General features: G+C 41.1%; 1 protein-coding gene across 2 annotated transcripts in view; it reads right to left on the reverse strand.

Annotated features, from left to right (window-relative positions):
* The window catches only part of chn2 (chimerin 2), a 251,322-nt gene that overhangs the window by 146,992 nt on the left and 82,774 nt on the right, over nt 1-21,556 (reverse strand). The gene's annotated exons all lie outside the window — the stretch shown is intronic.

The raw sequence follows: 21,556 nt of genomic DNA on the forward strand, positions 1-21,556 counted from the left end.
ATGTTTTCAGTGACTTCTCTTTACATCGCTTATTTCTGCTTATTCAAGCTACTTCCTTTTGTAGGCCAAATAATATTGCCTACAATATCTTTTTTGTTGTTGCCAATGATACCTCTTTGTATGTTTATTTATAACTCTTAGTTAAATGTCTTCTGGCTTGTTCCTCCAAGTTATATATATATATATATATCTGTGTTCGCATTCAATAATATCTTCCATAGACAAACCTATTCATCTTAAACCTGCTGGCCAGCCCCTGCTGCCTCTGTCAATTGTTGTACCTTCTCTGTACAAGAAACATCCTTTCAAATATTTGAATAACAACAAAGAGAGACACATGCATAGAAAAATCGGATTAGTCGAAAAGAAACAGCTGCAGGCACTCTGCTCCTCCAGTATCATTAATTGTCAATTCCAATATTTGTTTTTATATTTATTTTGCTACTAGTCATAATGACAATGGACAATTAATTCAAAGGAAAATATACTTGAGAGCAGCAGCATAATAGCAAAGGATCTCTTATATTGAAGGTGAAGAACGGAAAGACGAGCCTTCAACCTGATACCATGAAAATTGATTTCTCTAACTTCCAGCAATTTTGCCCACCTCCCCTTTCTCTCTTAATCCTATTCCCATTCTAGCTCTTTTCTTACCCCTTCTTCTCATCTGCCCATCACCTACCTTCCAGTGTCCCTCCTTCTTCCCTTTCTCCCATGGTCCACTCTCCTCTCCCATAAGATTCCTTCTTCTTCAGCCCTTTATCTTTGACACCTATCACCTCCCAGCTTCTTTCTTCATCCCCACCTCACTTAGCCTCACCTACCACCTGCTACATTGAGCCCCTTCCCCTCCTCCCACCTTCTTATTCCTCCTTCCTTTCCAGTGCTTTTGAAGGGTCTCTGCCCTTAACGTTGACTGTTCATTCCCCTCCATTGATGCTGCCTGACCTTCTGAGTTCCTCCAGCACTTTGCATGTGTTCCTCAAGAGTTCCAGCATCTGCAGATTCTTGTGATTATGGAAAGAGGAAAGCTAGCTAAATTAGATAATGGCAGTCAAATTTCATTGAGCCATTATAAATATTGTACATCAACCTCACTTTGTTCAGAGCAGACTGCTGATTAAATACCACAGCTTTGGAATTCAATGCCTTATTTATTTCAAATCGGTATCCCTGCGTGTCAGACAAGAGGGAGCAGAGGGGAGAATGGACTGTTTGTTCAACTGGAAAATAAAAATGAATCCTATTAGATTAGGTTGCACTCTGTCATTAGATTTCATCATCAACTGAAGAAAAGAACAATCTCCTGAAAACGTGGAAAATTGAGATCACTGGCAGTATTTCAATACCTTCTGACTTACTTTCACTTTAACGTTCTATTTCATTTTTTCTCAAAGGAAGATTAAACAACACCAACCTTTGGTAGCAGTACATGCAGAGAAAAACCTGATGCAAGTCAGTTACCAGAATCAGGTTTAATATCACTGCCGTATGTCATGAAATTTGTTTTGCACCAGAAGTGCCGTGCAATACATAAAAAATAATAAGAATTACAATAGAAATATATATATATACTAAATAAGTTGTGTATAAAGAGAGCAACAAAAAATGGTGAGGTAGAGCCCATGGGTTGGTTCACTGTGCATTCAGAAATCTGATGGCAGGGGGAGAAAGTTGTTCCTAAAACACTGAGTGTGTGCTTTCTGGCTCTTGTACCTCTCTCCTTAATTGTAGCAATGAGAAAAGGGCATGTCCTGGGTGATTGGGGTGGGGGTGGGGGCTTAATAATGGATGCCTATGGCAATACTATGAATTAAGCAAAAACAAAAAGCACCATATATGCTCCAGAACGGAAATAATCAACCCATGAACAGTACCTTACTATTCTGGCTCTCTTTTTGTATTACTAGGGAGGACTGTGGCTTGCTTTGTTGTTGTTGTTTAGTATGTTGTTTTGTTCTACTATATTCTATGCTGTTCTGCAGAGCATTATGGGCATGCTACAGTGGCACCAGAACACAAAAATACAACTGCAGATGCTGTCGATCAAAGAATACGTATACAACGCTGGAAGAACTCAGCAGGTCAGGCAGCATCCGTGAGAAAAGAGTAGCCAACGTTTTGGGCCGAGACCCTTCATCAGGAATGGGGGGGGGGGGGGGAGAAGAGAGGGCCGAAGCCCAGTAATAGAGATAGGGGAGGGGGTAGGGCCTAGAGGCGCCAGGTAGAAAACCAATCAGAGGAAAGATAAAGGGGGGAGGGGGAACATTGAATTCTCCAATTTCCAGTAATTCCCTCCCCTTCCCCTATCCCAGGTCCCTCTCTGCCTCTCTCTCCCCTTTCAACTTTCTGCTTCTTTATCTCTACAGTTCTTTCATACTTATCCCCTCCCCCTTCCCCCTTTATCTTTCCTCTGATTGGTTTTCCACCTGGTGCCTCTAGGCCCTACCCCCTCCCCTATCTCTATTACTGGGCTTCGGCCCTCTCTTCCTCCCCCCACCCCCACCATTCCTGATGAAGGGTCTCGGCCCGAAACGTTGGCTACTCTTTTCTCACGGATGCTGCCTGGCCTGCTGAGTTCTTGCAGTGTTGTGTACGAATACATTGGCACCAGTGTGTGTGGTGACACTTGCAGGCTGCCCCCCAAATAATTTTTATTCAAATGGCACATTTCACTGTATGATTTGGTGTACATGCGATAAATAAATCTGAATCAGAATCTATATCTAGTACATTCTCACAGAAAAAGGTACAAATAGAAAATGAATTTGTGGTGAACTATGTGCCTGTCTGGACACGCCCCCTGCTGACTGCTCCTGTGGCTCCTCCCACAGGCCCCTGTATAAAGGCGATCTGAGGCCTGACGCTCGGCCTCAGTCTCCAGGACATAGTATGATGGACACTCACTCCTGGTTCCTTCTTCCAGTCAATAAAAGCCAATATCTCGCCTTACGTCTCAGTGTGAGTTATTGATGGTGCATCAGAATTCAAATCGCAGACCTCAATTTTTCAACAAACGGATCAAAATATGGTACCTGTATGAATCAACCGACCACAATTCTATGCTAAATCGAACTTGCAAAATATCTAGTTTTGTAAACTCGTTTTCCTGCATCTCAACTGCATTCATGTTTAGCTTCCTCTCTCACTCCTTAAACAATGGCTGTAAGTAATTTTCACTTTCACTGCCTGGGCAGTGAACTGACAGACAAGGGCATTCAACTCTTACAGAACAGCATCCAACTTTATGGATGTTTGGTCTGCTGTAGAAAGCCTCTTTCCCCCCTCCCTTCTACCTTTCATAAAACACATACACACTCAAGCAAATCCTATACAGAGTTCAAGGTATGAAAGCCAAGTAAATAACAGAAGCTCATTTATTATTAGCTTTATTTGTCACATGTACATCAAAACATGTGAAATGTGTCATGTGTATCAAACCAAATCAGCGAGGATTGCGCTGGGCAGAACCTCAAGTGTCACCATGCTTTTGACACTAGCACAGCACGCCCACAAGTCATTAACCCTAACCCACACATCTTTGGAGCGTGGGAGGAAACCTACGCAGTCACAGAGAGAATGTACAAACTACTTACAGGCAGTGGCAGGAATCAAGCCCCAATCTTGCAGATGGCACTGCAAGGCATTGTTCTAACCGTTACACTATACACTACCATGCGTGAAGTTGGAGCAGGCATAGGCTGCATTAATATTGACTAACATACAGCTGATTTAGTCTATGCCTCAAATGCTTTGGCTACCCATTCACCAGCCCTTACCGTTTGGTTTGTTGCAATACCCTCTTACAATGTACAAAAGATACAATGAACTGTCATGTCAGCAGAAAAGGTCGTTAGCTGCAGACTGCCCATACAGCAGGACCTGTAGGTGTCCAGGACAAAGAAGTGGGCAGGAAAAATCACTGTGGACACTAGCCACGGTTGCGTAGCAGTTAGTGAAACACTATTATTGCACAAAGTGGAGTTTGGAGTTTGACTCCAGCCCAACTGCAATATGTTTTTACATTCTCCCTGTGATAGTGTGGGTTTCCCCCAGGTGCTCCAGCTTCCTCCCAAAGTCCATAGATGTACCAGTTAGTAGGTTAATTGGTCATTGTAAAAGAACCAACGATTAGACTAGTGTTAAACAGGCAGCTCATTGGGATACTGGGGTCTTCTCTGTGCTGCATTTCTAAATAAAAATAAAATTTTTAAAAACAGTCTTTTCCAGAAGCTCCCTTCTAGAAAGTACTACAGAGCTATTAAAACAAAAAATTCACACCATCTTAGATGTTTCTTCCCCCAGGCAGTTAATGTAATCAACCACTCTAGTTGGCAACTCCCCACCCATCGTTACACTGCACACCGGTCATTACACTGCACCGTAGATGCTTTAAACCACTTTATAATGCTGTTTACATTGTAAGTACACAATAGTTTTTATGTATATACACAGATTTTATTCCAAATCCATATTTTAACCTGGAACTTTATTTTTACAGAATTCTTTATAATTGTTGAGCATTTTTTTTATTGAACATCAGACCAACACACCACAGCAAATTCCTAGTATGTGTAAATGCATATTGCAAATAAAACTGATCTTTGATAACACTCAAAGATCCTATTGGCCTGGTGAATTTAATCTTCAATGTATTCAACAACTAGGTATCCACAGCATTCTGAGCAGAGAATTTCAAAGATCAGGGGTTTCCAACCTGGGGTCTGTGGACACCTCGATTAATGGCATTGGTCCACAGCTTAAAAAACATGGGGGATCCCCTGTCAGAGACTCATTTCATCCTAAAGGGCAAACGTTTATTTTTAACTATGCCCCATAGTTTTAGATTTTCACAAATAGACTAAGAATCTGATACATATCAATTCAAGCACCTCTCGTTTTTCTCAACTCCTATATGCACTTTAGAATTCAGAAGAATGAGGATTGATTGAAGTCATATTCAATGCCAAAGTACATATATATGTCCATATATATCACCCTAAGATTCATTGTCTTGCAGGCATCCACAGGAAAATAAATTACAATAGAATCCACAAAAAGCACACATAAACAAAGATTGATAAACAACCAATGTGGAAAAGATGACAAATTGTGCATATAATAAAAATTAAACAATACAGAGAACATGAGTTTTATACCCATGATTTACGTTGCCTTTCAGAGTGAGTCTGCAGTTTGTGGGATCAATTCAGAGTTGAGATGAGTGAGGCTATCCATGCAGATGGTGGTGAATCTGTGGAATTCGTTGCCACAGGTGGCTGTGGAGGCCAAGTATCTGGATATATTTAAAGTCTTGATTAGTCAGGGCATCAAAGGTTATGGAGAAAAGGCAAGAGAACAGGGTTGAGAGGGAATGGCTGATCAAACTCAATGGCCTAATTCTGCTCCTATGACTTACGGTATAACATCAACTATTCTCCAGCTTACATCCAAACTGGGTCCAATTTTATAAATTTTCAAGACTATATATAGATGGCTGACTGTATGAAGAATTCACATTTCCCTTCCCATTTATGCAAACATCGACTGTCAATATTGGCACAGTAATTCTCAAAAGATCCAGGTTGGCTAGATATTAAATTTAGTGCCAGAAAACAAAATAACCCTAGAGACATGGCAGCTTATCTACAACCATGCTTAATGCTTTATTATCATTTAACCAAGATTACAAGTTCCCTTTGGGATATAGTTACATTAAAAAAAAATCAATGCATTTGCAGTGAACAAAGATAATTAAGAGGTTCATTCCATACAAGGTCTTATTCAATTATTGCTAGCGTTAATAAGACTCTTAGCTTCAGTTTTCGGGATTTAAAGGTAACATCCCTCAGATTATCTTCAACCAAAAGGTAGTCCTGACTGAAATAAATGCCATTCTGCATCCACCCCGTAGAATGTGTGGATTTTCCCTGGGTGCTCTGGTTTCCTCCCACAGCCCACAGATGTGCCGGGTAGGTTAAGTAGTCATTGTAAATTATTTCACGATCAAGTTAGGTTTAATCGGGGGTCGTTGGGTCAGCATAGCTCGATGGGCCTACTTCGTGCTGTATCACTGAATAAGTAAACGAGAAAGAAAATGTGCACTAAAAATTACATGATCCCAGATGCAAAAATAATCCAAGTCACATAAGTATGTTTTAAAATGCAGCTCTGCAGTCTTTTATAGTTCCTGTGCAACTCCTGGGAGGGGAAGAGTCCACTGGAGGCTGTCAATCTGCGAGTCTGGAAATTACTGGAGGCTGCAGGCCCAGAGGTGGCCTGTCCTCGGGCTGGAAGTGCGTGTGCACCTGGGGAAAGGGATTTGCTTAACTATTGCTCTACTGAGCATTGTGGACATGCTATGCTGGTGTCGGGAAGAGTGGCGGCATTTGCGGCCTGCCTCTAGCACATCCTCAGACTGTGTTGGCTGTTCGCACAAATGGTGCATTTCACTGTATGTTTCGATGTACATGTGGATAAATAATCTGAACCTAACCTTCTGAATTTGAACCATGATTCTACTGTGTTTCTTTGTATCTACTGTGAATGCCTGCAAGGAAATGAATCTAAGAGTATTTATATTGTGACATTTTATGTTAATTTGAAATATGCAAATATATGATATTTACATTGAACTTTGATCTTTGGAATATCAGCTCTATTCACAAAATAATTGCAATGTGGAAAAAGTGAAAAAAATTCCTGCGTCTTACTCATGCTTGCCATTATGGGCAAGAGGGAAAGGTCAGTGAACTACATTGATATGTTAAATCCGGCATTGCAAACAAACACTAGATAACCAAATGGCCTGTCCACTTTCCAGCAGATTCAGTCTGTAATGTACTGTAAAAGGATTACATCCCTTCACTGACTTCATAGTCTGTGACTTCCCATAACTCCAACTCATAAATTTTTCTATTATGAAATGTTTGTTTGGCAGAGGTCTGATTATGTTGAGCACACTTCTGATCAGGAAATGTGGCCCTTAGATGTAAGAAATGATTTCCTGGAATAGAAATCTGAAATGCACCAACTCCATAACCTATGGGAAATATTAGATCACAGTTTGCTGGCTTAATAATTGTACTTTTTTTCTCTTATGAATTCTTAAAACATTTGTTCCTTTCACATTTCAAAGTAATACTTTACTTAAGCATATTATATGCAGAATTAGTATATGATAAAGAATCTTGCAAATGATTGCATATCCAAGAACTATAAATTGTAGTTATTCTTTGTGCTCAGGATATAACTTACACTTTCTCCAGTCCACTCAACACAAACATCAATAAGCATGAACAATAATTTTAAATTTAATTCACATATTCAGTCTTTCATAGGTAGGCAGGAGAAAGCTTGCCGTAATTGTTCCTGCTTTGCTGAGTAATTTGGCTGAGATTACTCAATCTCTTCCTTCCTTCCTCCCCGCCCCATCCTTCACTGTAAATTCAGACTACTGACTTACAGAACTGTTACACTGTACAGTGATTGCAAATCAGAGCATTCGAAGTGACAGGCTTTAATTATGACAGCTCTCACCTATAGACAGAAGACCAAATGAACAAATCAGGAAGGGTAAGGTAAATTGAAATTGTAAATATTAGGAACAGGGAAAGAAGCAAAAGGCAATTATTGATTCTTGAGAGAATTCAAAGTAAATTTATTACCAAAGTACATACACTATACTGTATTTTATTTGCTTTCCCAAATTATTGTGTTATATGTACTACTGTGCTTTACACCCTGGTCCAGAGAAACATCATCTCATTTGATGGTATACATGTATATAGTTAAATGACAGTAAACTTGTCGCCATATACAAACATGAGGTGCATTTTCTTGTGGGTAGCCACAGTAAATACACAAAAACACAACAGAATTCATGAAAACAACACACAGAAAATACTGGAGGAACTCAGCAGGTCCGGCAGCATCGATAGAAATGAGTATATAGTTGACATTTCAGGGTGAGGCCCTTCTTCAGGACTGAAAAACCACATACAAGATGTACAAACAAAGACTGTGCAAAAGACAACAAACTGTGCAAATACAAAAAGAAAAAAAAACAAATATAGTAATAAAGCAAAATAATATCAAGAACGCAAGATGAACTGTCCTTGAAAGCGAGTCCATAGGGTTGTAGGAACATTATGGTGATGGGAAGAGTGAAGTTATCCCCTCTGTTTCAAGAGTCTGATGGTCGATGGGTAATAACTGTCCCTGAGCACCACCATTCAGAATAGTGCAAGGAGGAAGGAGAATAATGGCAGTGGAGAGCATCCACATTGATAAAGCAGAATATAGTATTCTGCATTCTCTGAAGTACGATGCTCTCCTAAGGGATTGCCCATCGGTGGGTCTTCAGCTGGCTGGAGAGACCGAACCAGGATCCACATATTCTGGAGTAGTGCAGGGAAGAGTAAGTAGTGACTGTGGCTAGTGGTTGGGTCTTTTGGCGGTTCAGTATCTTCTTTCACAGCCGCCACTTGTTCTCTGTCGTGCAGAGCATGTTGTTCTCATGTTGTGCAGCTCCTGCAAATAGATCTCCTCCAGGTATTATCTATTGAGTACAATGTCTTCCCTGTTTTTAGATGTAATGTTGAATTTCTTTAGAATCATTTTGGTGTTATCTCTAAAAGAGAATGCAAACTGGACTGCAAAATTGGAGAAGATTACTGTTAAGAGGACAATTCAGTGATACACAGGAAAATGCAAGAAAGTGATGGGATTAGTTTATGGAAGTACAAGATCTGACATCTTTCTGTAAAATTTGTTTTACAGGTATTGGCGATGATATTTAGCAGTATTAATGAGAGTTCTGGAACATTCCATTTGGTATGGGAGGGGCTACAACACAGGCTTGGAAAAACCTGCAGGAAATCGTAAACCCAGCCAGCTCCATCATGGGCACTAGCCTCCCCACCATTGAAGACATCTACAAAAGGCATCATTAAGGACCCACACCACCCAAGACATGCCCTCTTCTCATTGGTACCATCAGAAAAGAGTTACAAGAACCTGAAGACAGACAGACAGACAGACAGACAGACACACACACACACACACAAACACCCCATTTTAATTAATAGCATATTTTATCTCTTGCAACGCAGCAAATTTCACTACACAAGTCAGTGATAACAAGCCTGATTCCAATTCTGAAACTCAGAGGAGAAGATGACGATCTCGACAACCATTTCATAAGGGAATTAAATCATATTTTGGAACAAATAGCATGCATGGTTGCACACTTTTAGACTTAGCCTGAAGCAGCAATCAGGGACCGACAGAGTCAAGACAAAGAGCACTTGGGCAGTCGTGAAAACTGAAGGGTGAGTTCTGTCCTGTCCCTCAATATTAACTAGCAGAATGAACTACCACTCAGTATTGGCCAAACATGTAGTGAAAGCCCATACTGATTATTCTGAAAGCAACAAGGATTGTGAAGTATTATCAGCAAATGTGTTGGAAGCCAGCACCTGTGCTTCTGGGCGAGATCCCCATGGGCTGGTATATAACAAGAGATGCATCAGGGATGACCCCTGGGATAGCAATGGAAATTACAGACAGACACAGCTGAAGAAGTTGCTGAAGTTAATATAGTATTCTTTGGCGGAAAAAGATATAGATATTACCATGTGTAAAGAAGCCAGGTCAGAATCAGATTTATTATCTGACTTGCAATTTGTTGTTTACAGCAACAATACACACACAGAGCATTACAGGGCTCCAGATAATTGGGACACATCAGGACCAGTTAGACCCAATTTTGACCCAATTAGCCAAAATTACATGGAAATAGCCAAGGTAAAAGACATGTACCTTTCAACTGAGTATCAAATTATCTGCTTAAATGGAATACAGAGCGCTGCCAATACTATAAAACTGTATTAATTCCTTATAGTTTTTTGCATTAACTTACTTCCCTTTTCTATTTATGATTTATAATTTATTTTTTAAATTATATTTACTATCGATTGGTACTCCAGGGTCCGTGAAGCACAGAATCAAATATCGCTGTGATGACTGTATGCTCTAGTATCAATTGTTTGGTGACAATAAAGCAATAAAGTTATCAACAGAGGACTTCATCCAGGGCATGCTACCATGTTCTTTTAATTGACTGTAAATGAACAAAATCAGCACTTCGTACAGATGCCTTGATGCAAGGTTTTAGACAATTGCATCCTCCTAACCTTAATTTTCATTGTATCATATTTTCTAACTTGTTTAATGAAATTGTTTCATTTTCGCTCCCAGACGTTTTTGGCATCTCCAAGCCTGAATGTTTGAAACCACAGTGAGCAAAACTATCTTATTGCTTATTTCTCACCCACTGCTTTTTGAACAAACACACAACTGATGCTGTTTAAAAACTGTTTGCTCTAAGCACAGTGTAGTGTCTTTCAGCCAGTGCCCGCGATTGACTCTAATTCAGCAAGTCTACTATCCCAATTAAGCAGCATAGTGTCCCAAATAAATGAAGAGAATTCCAGCTTTTTTTTCAATTAGCTTTTGCTCTTTAGGAGTTGACCCAAATAAGCAGCTGCCCCTATTAACCAATGGCTCACATAACCAGAATGCACTGCATCTCTCCTACACTGTGGTTACCAGCCAATGGCCAGATTCATTTAGCCTGGCTCCATACTAACAAATGAAATTATTCTGATTTGCTCGATATCACCCAGAGGGTTACAGGCAGGACAGGTTGAATCTGTTGATTACTAGAACAGCTGAATTTCTTGTCATTAACGTCACTACCGAATGAAAGAGGCAAAACCACACATGCATCACAACAAACATACATGTTGCAGTAAGATGTACGAATGCGTGCAAGTGTGTGTTCATCTATATGCCTTGCAATGGAAATTTACCATTATGAATGATTCAAAGGATATTTAATTTCTACATAGCAATAATCTTAAATGAACTTTTAGTCCAAATCAGGGGTTCCCAACCTTTTTATGCCATGGTCCCTACCATTAACTGAGAGGGTCTATGGACTCACAGGTTGGAAACCCCTGGTCTAAATTATAAACAAGGTGATGTGGTGAAACTAAAGGTTAAAACTAGACTGATAGATTGGAGGGAACAAAAAAAAGTCACAAACTGTCATGTGATCATCTGCAAAGATGCCTTCTACATAGTCAGAACAATACAGATATAGTATCCTTCAGCCCAACCAGCCACACTGACCATGGTGCCCTTCTAGCTAGTCCAAATCCTACATCCCATCCTCATCCCAGCACTCCACTGGTTCCCTTGCGAGCTGACCCCAGCACATCCTTAGTGTGTGTGTTGGCTGTTAAGGCAAATGACACATTTCACTGTATGTTTCAACGTACGCGTGATAAATAAACAAATCTGAATTTCCATGTTCCTATTCAAAGTCGTACATTTCACCATATAGAACCTTGAGATTCATTTCCTTGCAGGCATTTACTGAAAATAAAGAAAATCAATAAAATTGATCAAAAACTAGACGTAAACAAAGACTGACAAACAAACAACATGCAAAAGATGGAGTGCCCAAATACTGATAACATGAGTTGCAGAGCCCTTGAACATTGAGACTGTGGGTTGTGGAATGAGTTCCGAGGTGAGGCAGGTGAAGTTATCCACACTGGGTCAGGAGCCTGATGGCTCTAAGTTAATAGCTGCCTCACCCACTTCTTCTGGCAACACCTTCCATATACTCACAACCCTTTGCACGAAAAAGTTGCCATTCGCTGTCGTCACGTGCCGCGTCTTGTGATGTTAGCTGCTTTGTGGCATTTTGAAAAAGTGTGTGTTTAGTTCATTCATTATGTGTTGTGTCAACTTGTGCAGGAGATCGTGGTCTGTGGCCAGATCATTCTTTGCACAAGTGGTTCGCCATTGCTGCCTTCTGGGCCATGTCTTTCTTTACAAGACGGGCAAGCCCAGTCATTATCAACACTCTTCAGAGTTTGTCTGCCTGGTGTCAGTGATCACGTAACAAAGACTTGTGATATGCAGTAGCTACTCATACGACAATCCACCATATGGCCTTCAGGTCCCTTTTAAATCCTTCCCCACTTACTTTCATTTTGGATTGCCCTACTCTGAGGAAGACTGTTAACATCCACATCATCTATGCTGCTCAATTTTAAATTGCCCCTCACTCTCCTTCATTCCAAGAAATAAAAAACTGCCAACAGGCCATATGCGAGATGTAATCCCTCATCTTGACAAGACACTGGCTAGACCACAATGGGAATCCTGTAGCAAATTTCATAGCAAAATCATAATCAGAGCAGGCTTAGATCAGAGAACTGCTGTTCCTTGTTAGGCAAGGGGTAGGGAACAGCACTTTATTCTTCTGAGAGCTAACATGTACACAATGGGTACTCTTTAATTATTATACCATTCAAAAAAGAACAACTAAATCCAAAGTGCTAATAGTCAAGTCTGCAGAAATAAATTAAATAGTTACAATGTTACAGGAGGACAAACATGCAGATCTGAATTAAATTAGCATAAAATCAATTTCAGCAGTTTGAGACTGTGCTGTGTGGCTTTTTTTTAAAAACGAATTTTGAAATAGGTTAGCAAAGAATGCATGACTGATTAAAATGAGATTTACTGTACACGTCCTAATTGTTCCAGATTTTGGGTGGGTCTCATTCTTGAAGGCTTAAGTGCTGCTGGAAAGAGGTCAAACAGGACAGTTATAAACTGTGCACACATGTCTCTCCCTGGAAAATTACTGCTGCAACCTGCTCAAAGAACATCTGCTGCAAAATTTAAGCAGCAGACAGTTTTAGTTTCCATTGGAGGAATTTTTACCTGAACACCATAAGTGGATGCGCACTGGACAATTTTGTTTAACATGAAACCACTGATGGATTTTGAAATAAAATTATTTCTTAAATAATTCCCCTGCTGCAGGGTGCTTGCCTTCAGCTGACACCATTGCTTCTTCCCACTCCTCCACTCCAAGGCGTTGCCCCAGGCCCTTCCATTCTCAATATAGCTCCTGGATTCCAATTACATTTTCAGTGTCAATACGTCATACAATCAGGTCAGATTGGCTGGATGAGTGCAGTCGCAACAAAAACCTTGGGCTCAGCACCAGCAAGAAGAAGAAATTGATTGTGGATTTCAGGAAGGGGAAGTTGGGGAAAGCACACCAGCTCTCATCAAGGGGTCAGCAGAGGAAAGGGTGAGCAGTTTCACTTCCTGGGTATCAACACCTCTGAAGATCTATCCTGGGCCCAACATACTAAAGCAATTATGAAGAGGCACGCCACCAGCTATATTTCATTAGGAGCTTGAAGAGATTTAGCATTATCACCAAAAGAATTTTCTACAGATGTACCGTGAAGAACATTCGGACTGGATGCATCACCGTTGGGTAAGGAGGGGCCATGGCACAGGATTGGAAAAAGGCGCAGAGGGCTGCAAACTTAGCCAGCTCAATTATGGGCACTAGTCTCCCCAGCATCGAAGACATCTTCAAAAGCTGATGCTTCATGAAAGGTGACATCTATCAATAAGAACCACGCCGTCCAGCACGTGCCCTCTTTGCATTTGGGAGAAGAATCTGGACACTGAACAGACAGACAGACACACACTCCCAGCAGTTTCTTCCCCTCCACCAACAACTCTACTACACTATTTTGCTCTCTTTTTACACTACTTATTTTATATACATTTCATATTGCAATTTTTGTACACAGGTGTTCCCCCCCCTCCCCTTTACAAAGGTAGAGCATTCCTATGAAACCTTTCTTAAGCCGAAATGGTGTAAAGCAAAGAGCCATTAATTTATGTAGGAAAATTTTTCGTAAAAGCGAAAATCCTCTTTGGTAACCTGTTTTTGCATTACAATGTAGGTCTTTAGTAAAAGCAAACATTCGTAAAGAGGGGGACATCTGTATTGCAATGTACTGCTGCCACAAAAACAATAATAATAAACCTGATACTGATTCAGTGATCAAAAATACCACACCAAATACTTCAATCTAAAGTTGCCTCGTCTTCCAAAATTGTCAAGAATTCAGAAAATGACACCAACTCTGAGATTACATTTCAGTGCCCATTTTAAAAAAGACCTTCAAGATTCCCAAGGTGCAGAGGGAGAAAATTAATCATGCAAACAATAAAACCAAGCTAACAGCACTCAGAACTGAAGTCCACAAAATGACTCTGTCCACAGACCCCCAGTTCAGCGCAGAGCCAAGCAAATTTCGCCGAGCTGTGAGCTGAACCACCCCATCCTTTGCCTTGAGCCCCAATATTCTGACCTTTTGAAACTGAACTGGTGCTTAAATCGTCATCTAACCATTGGGTTCAGTCACTTTGGAACTCAATGCATAGAAGCCTCCAGACATGGTCAATAAATCTAGTTGTTGTTCAGACAAAACACCAGAATGGGGAAGAAATGTGACTTTGATCGTGGAATGATTATTGGTGCCAGACAGGGTGACTAGAGTATCTGTGAAACTGCTGATGTCCTGGGATTTTCATCCACAACAGTCTCTGGAGTTTCCAGAAAATAGTATGCAAAACAAAAAAAAAACATCCAGTGAGCAACAGTTCTGTGGGTGAAAATGTCCCGTTAGGGAGAGAGATCAGAGGAAAATGGCCAGACTAGTTCAAATTGATAGCAAAGTGACAGGCACAGATAACCACATGTTACAACAGTGGTGTACAGAAGAGCATCTCTGAACTCTCAACACTTTGAACCTTGAAGTGGATGGGGTACAGCAGCAGAAGACCAAGAGCATACATGCAATAGTCAATTTATTAGATCCAGGAGGCACCCAATAAAGAGGTCACTGAGTATATACATAAACAGTTTAACTTGTCTGTCGTGCAAATAAATCATTACTTCTTTGGAGATTTACATACACCACATCTCCATGCATTTGTGAAGACCCCGTACACCCGAACTGAGTTTCACTTTGTAGTCTTGTTTCAGATTCACTTCCAATATAAACAAGAATTCAAAAGCACATTCTTTTCAATCAAGTCTGTTATAAATTTATGCAAAGATTTAGAATGGAGTACAGCAAAAAGATTTGTGATCATTTCCGACCTCCCCACTTACATGAAGAGAAATACTGCTCTCCTCCTGCCATTGCAAACATCTTGAACAGCCAGCAGGCAATCTATTGGCACCAGCTAACTAATGTGAAGCACTGCCTTCCTATATCTGCTTAAAGAGCCCAGAGTCAGCACCATTCCTGTCCAATCTTAAATCCTTAAAGTGAGTGCACAAATACTTCATGACAGCAAGTACACAGACATGTCACTTACTTTTACTTACATAGATGTGAAAGTTCTACATTCTTACTCCAGTAAACAAACTCTCCTGCCCCCCTCCGCCATTTCCCACTCATAGAAACATAGAAAATAGGTGCAGGAGTAGGCCTTTCGGCCCTTCAAGCCTGCACCACCATTCAGTATGATCATGGCCGATCATCCAACTCAGAATGCTATACCTGTTTCTCTCCATACCCCCGATCCCTTTAGCCACAAGGGCCATGTCTAACTCCCTCTTAAACTCCAATGAACTGGCCTCAACTGTTTCCTGTGGCAGAGAATTCCACAGATTCACCACTCTCTGTGTGGAGAAGTTTTTCCTCATCTCGGTTCTAAAAGGCTTCCCCTTTATCCTTAAACTGTGACCCCTCGTTCTGGACTTCCCCAACATCAGAAACAATCTTCCTGCATCTAGCCTGTCCAATCCCTTTAGAATTTTATACGTTTCAATAAGATCCCCCCCTCAATCTTCTAAATCCCAGTGAGTATAAGCCTAGTCGATCCAGTCTTTCTTCATATGAAAGTCCTGCCATCCCAGGAATCAATCAATCTGATCACTCTGATCTTTTACCTCATTTCCCCGGCTATTACTAACCCCTCCCCCCACACACCCGGATCCCCTCTTCCTTCCTTTTCTCCATTAGTCCACTCTCCTGATTCCTTCCTATGCAGCCCTTTACCTTTCCCCATACACCTGGTTTCACCAATCACCTTCCAGCTAGCCTCCTTCCCCTCTCCCCACATTTTTATTCTGGCATCTTCCCCCTTCCTTCTCAGTCCTGAAGAAGGGTCTCGGCCTGTTTATTCATTTCCATAGATGCTGCCTGACCTGCTGACTTCCTCCAACATTTGTGGTAATATTACTTCATTTGTTGGGTGTGAGTTATATGTACATCTCGGTGCTCAGGGTCACCATGAGTCAACAACAACTCGGTGGCACTCAACAACATCCAAGCCTGTGGTTGACTGATGATAAACTGGACGTTAACAGAGGGAAATAAAAGAGTCCTTTCAGTGCCGACACCGAAGGGAAGTGGACACCAGAGATACAGCATTTGACCAAATGTGCAACATTATGCAGCTCATCTTATTCATTCTTCAGAAAGGACTGTTGTTAGGCTCAGAACAAGAGTCCTGAGTTCAGCTGCAGATAATAACATGCCGTCAAAGCCATCCACAAGGTGGAAGACACCAGAGCAAGTTCTCCATTACTGCCTGATATATTACAAAAATCAGCAACACCCACGTTACTTTTTCAAAGTAAATTTACAGTGTCTATAAAAAGTATTCACGCCCCTTATAAGTTTTAATGTTTTATTGCTTTACAACACTGAATCACAGTGGATTTAATTTGGCTTTTTTTTGATACTGATCAACAGAAAAATATGATTCTTTGGGTCAAAGTGAAAACAGATCTCTACAAATTTTCTTAATTAATTACAAATATAAAACACAAAATAATTGATTGCACAAGGATTCATCCCCTTCAAGTCTGCATTTAGTAAGATGCATTTTTTGACAGCAATTATTGCCTTGAGTCTGTATGGATAGGTCTCTATCAGCTTTGCACATCTGGACACTGCAATCTTTCCCCATTCTTCTTTACAAACTGCTCAAGCTCTGTCTGATTACATGGGGATCATTAACAGCCCTTTTCAAATCCAGCTACAAATTCTCAGTTGGATTGAGGTCTAAACTCTGACTTGGCCACTCCAGGACGTTAACTTGGTTGTTTATGTTGTGTAGCTTTGGCTTTATGCTTGGAGTAATTATCTTCCTGGAAAACACATCTTCTCCCAAGCTGCAGTTCTCCCTGTATTTTGCTGCATTTATTTTATCCTCTACTTTCACAAGACTCATAGGGCCTGCTGCAGAAAAGCATCCCCACAGTGTGATGCAGCCAGAACCACAATAGGGATGGGGTGTTTTTGATTATGTGCAGCATTTGCCTCAAGTCAAACAGTGTTTAGTCTGATGGTCAAAAAGCTCAATTTTGGTTCCATCAGACCACAGAACCTTCTTCCAGCTGACTTCAAAATCTCCCACATGCCTCCTGGCAAACTGTAGGTGAAATTCCATGCGAGTTTCTTTCCCCCCAACAGTGGCCATCTTTTTGCCACTCTCTCATAAAGCTGCGACTAGTGAAGCACCCGGGCAACAGTTGTTGTATGTGCAGTCTCCCCCATCTCAGCCACTGAAGCTTGCAACTCCTCCAGAGTTGTCAGAGGTCTCTTGGTAGCCTCCTCCACTAGTCCCCTTCTTGCACGGTCACTCAGTTTTTGAGGACAGCCTGCTCTAGGCAGATTTACAGCTGTTGCCATATTCTTTCCTCTTCTTGATGATTGACTTTGATTGACTTAACTGTACTGCAAGAAATATTCAGTGACTTGGAAATTTTCTTGTATCCATCTCCTAATTTGTGCTTTTCAATAACCTTTTTGTGGAATTGCTTGGAGTGTTCTTTAGACTTCATGGTTTTTTTTTTGCCAGGATACTGTTTCACCATGGATGAAGGGCTATCTTATGTAGGAGGGAAGAGTTAGATGGAACTTAAAGTTGTAAGGTCAGCAGAACATCATGGGCCAAAAGGCCTGTACTGTGCTGTAATTTCTATGTTGCAGTTTTGTAAAACAAGAAGTGTAAAATAGAACTTGAATACTTGATGCTAAATTTGAACAATTTGGTAGATATTAATGCAAATTGTGTTGTATGATTAATATAACATTGACGGGGATAAAAGTTGGCATGAATATGCTGAGCCAGAGGGCTGTTTCTGTTATGTATGACTCAATTCATCATCAGGGATGCCTACCATACAGGCCATGCTCTCTTCTAGCTGCTGCTTTTGGAAAGAAGGCGCAAGAGCCTCAGGACTCACAACATCAGGTTCAGGAACAGTTAATACCCCTCAACCATCAGGCTCCTGAACCAGAAGGGAGAACTTCACTTGCCCCATCATTGAAATGTTCTCACAACTGATGGACTCACTTTCAAAGACTCTTCTTTTCATGTTCTTGATATTTGTTGCTTAGCTGTTTATTGTTATTATTTATTTTTTGTATTTTAACTTTGTTGTCTTCAGCACTCTGGTTGGACACCCTATTGGGGCAGTCTTTCTTTGATTCTGTTATGGTTACTATTCTATAGATTGAATCTCAGATCTGTACATGATGGCAACTAAGTACTTTGATGATAAAATTTACTTTGTACTGAGGAATGATAGCCACAGAGTACTTCAATCATATTCCTCTTCAGTATGCAGCGCTGTTGTTACAGATGTTCTGCGTGGAGTCTCAGTGGAGTTGTGTACACATTCATGGACCAGTATGGCGTAGGAACTAGATGGATCAGCATGACATTGAAAGGTGCTCTGAAGTTGCTGAGCCTGGTTAGAGGGCAAGCCCAAGCCAAGGACTGGAGATTGGAGAGGCCTGATGTCACCCTCCAACATTCAAATCCAAAAATCAAAATACAGAGAAAATAGAACTATAATTCAAATATAGCTAATGAAGAAATATTGCCATAGACATCCCTGGAGACCACGTCCTTGGGTATATTTAAAGCAGAGGTCGATATGTTCTCAATTAGTAAGGCAATAAAGGTAACAAGAAGAAGGCAGGAAGATGGGATTGAAAACTATAATAAAACAGCTGACGGAATGGCAGAGCATATTCGATGGACCAAATGACTTAATTCTGCTCCTTTGTCTTATGGTCTTATCCCATTCCCTGTTTCCTAAAGTCCTAGACAAGATTTTTAGTAAAATAAACCCTATTTCTGAGATAATAAATAGCCTGCGCTTGGAGTTTAGAATGAGGGGGAAATCACATTAAACCCTATTGAATATTGAAAGGCTCAGACAGAATGGATACGGAGAGGATGTTTAGAAGGGTCATTCTTTTAGAGCAGAGATGAGGAGGCATTTCTTTAGCCTGATGGTGTTGAATTTGTGGAACTTATTGCTACAGATGACTGCGGTGGCCAAGTCACTGGGAATATTCAAAATGGAGATTGTTAGGTTCATGATTAGTAAGGGTGTCAAAGATAATGGGGAGAAGGCAGAAGGATGGGGTAAAGAAGGATAATAAAACAGCCCTCTTGGAACGATGGAGCAGACTCAATGAGCCCAAGGGCCTAATTCTGTTCCTATGTCTGATGATTTTATGGTTTTCTAAAACTTGTAGCAGCCATTACATGGAGAATATAAAAGACAAGGCAACTATGAAAATGGGAATTGGGTACTAACGAAAGCAAACTCGGTTCTTATAAGGTTAGAAGTGCTGGAAGTCCAAGAGTACACTAGATAAATACTCTGAAGGACTTCCAGTTTGTGCAGTGGATGTTGAGAACCTGAATGGAGAAGGTTCCCTACATGAAGATAGGATAGAATGATAGAAAAGATGAACCTTGTATGGGGCAGAATTGCTAACCGAACAATTCCTAATTTCTACAATCATACCATGGTCGCATCACCACCTGCTATAGAGGATTGGAAAAATCTGTAGAGGGCTGTAAACTCAGCCTGCTCTATCATGGGCACAAGTCTGCCCACCATTGAGGACATATTCAAAAGGTAATGCCTCAAAGAGGTAGTACCTACCCATCACACACACATACGCGCACACGCACAACCAAAATACTTAGGGCAAGAATAAATGATTCACTATACATTTCAGAATTCCGGGGGGCCAAAATGCAAGATCTAGCTGAATGCATCATCAATAGCATTTCTGTATTGCTAATGTAACTGTGATTATGAATAAACTTGGAACACTGAGGATAACAGGAACATTATAAAAGCTATTTTTAATTACAAACAATCCTGGCAAGAGCACAACTGCCTCTTTCAAATGTATAAACTTCTGTAATTCTATGCATTAATCATGTCATCATGTCACACAAAGTAAATACTGTGAAGGTGTTGCCAGGGTTTTGTGCATGGTAATTATCAAAGCTATTCTTGTATTTGAGGCCCAGAGCCAAACTGAAAATAAAAGCTTTGATCGTCACTTCAGTCACCTACCTACATTTCAACCAACAAATGTTGAATATTTTCGGCATTTTCCACTCTGCTTGTGATTTCTACTGTCCATTGTACTTATTTTGTTAATATTTTGATTGATTGCTACCACTGTTTGGCAGAGAAAGGCTCATGTCCGGTACAAAGCAACACACACAAAATGCTGAAGGAACTCAGCAGGCCAGGCAGCGTCTATCGAAAAAAATGCAGTTGACGTTTCGGGCCGAAACCCTTCAGCGGTACTAGAGGAAAAAAAAGCTGAGGAGTAGATTTCAAAGGCAGGGAGAGGGGAGTGAGAAAAACCAGGTGACAGGTAAAACCTGGAGGAAGAGGAGGGATGAAATAAGGAGCTGGGAAGTTGATTGATGAAAGAGACAGAAGGCCATGGAAGAAAGAAAAAGGGAGGAGGAGCTCCAGAGGGAGGTGATAGGCGGGCAAGGAGAGGAGGCGAGAGAGGGAAAAGGGGTTGGGATTTGGAGAAGGGGGTGGGGGCATTACCGGAAGTTTGAAAATAAAAAAATTGATGTTCATACCATCAGGTTGGAGCCTACCCAAACAGAACACAAGGTGTTGTTCCTCCAACCTAAGTGTGGTGGAGGCGGCCGTGAATTGACATATCGGAATGGGAATGGGAAGCGCAGATGCTCGGCAAAGTGGTCTCCTGATCTAGGCTGAGTTCACCGATGTACAGGAGACCATGGTGAGAGAACTGAAGACAGTGAATAACCCCTACAGACTCACAGGTGAAGTGTGGCCTCACCTGGAAGGACTGCTCAGGGTCCTGGATGGTAGTGAGGGAGGAAGTGTAGTGTAGGGCCAGGTTAGGAGACTACTTCACTGAGCATCTACGCTCTGTCCACCAGAACAAGCTGGATCTCCCAATGGCCACCCATTTTAATTCCACTTCCCATTCCAATATGTCCATTCTTGACCTCTTCCACTGTTGTGATGAGGCCACGCTCAGGTTGGAGGAACAACACCTTATATTCCATTTGGGTAACCTCCAACCTCATGCATGATCACTGATTTTTCAAAGTTCTGGTAATGCCCCCAAATGCACCTCCCCGCTCTCCATTTCCCATCCCTTTTCCCCTCTCTCACCTCATCTCCTCACCTGCCCATCACCTCCCTCAGGTGCTCTCTCCCCCTTCGTCCTTTCTTCCATGGCCTTTTGTCTCTGTCTCCAATTAACTTCCCAGCTCTTTACTTCATCCCTCCCCCTTCAGGTTTCACCCATCACCTGGTGGT

The sequence above is a fragment of the Hypanus sabinus genome, chromosome 20 (genome assembly GCF_030144855.1).
Source record: "Hypanus sabinus isolate sHypSab1 chromosome 20, sHypSab1.hap1, whole genome shotgun sequence".
Classification (NCBI taxonomy): Eukaryota; Metazoa; Chordata; class Chondrichthyes; order Myliobatiformes; family Dasyatidae; genus Hypanus; species Hypanus sabinus.